Source organism: Austrofundulus limnaeus, unplaced genomic scaffold (assembly GCF_001266775.1).
Source record: "Austrofundulus limnaeus strain Quisiro unplaced genomic scaffold, Austrofundulus_limnaeus-1.0 Scaffold652, whole genome shotgun sequence".
In the NCBI taxonomy this organism is placed as follows: Eukaryota; Metazoa; Chordata; class Actinopteri; order Cyprinodontiformes; family Rivulidae; genus Austrofundulus; species Austrofundulus limnaeus.
Window position 1 is genome coordinate 168,597 of NW_013953054.1, and position 215 is coordinate 168,811.

Here is a 215-nt window from a genome sequence, read left to right on the forward strand (position 1 = left end):
CCTATCCAGGTAATCGGGAAGGTCTCTCCATTAGAAGAAAATCCATCAGGATTGCCCACTCAGCTACTAGACACTCCAGGCATGTTAAACTTCAGCATCTGCCTACATCCGTGGCAAGCCATAGGAAGAAAGGCAGAGCAAAACTGGATCCTGGCTCCAAAAATAAAACTTGCTCTCCACAGGAAGTCAAGACAAAGTTGCTGTATGAGCTCTTA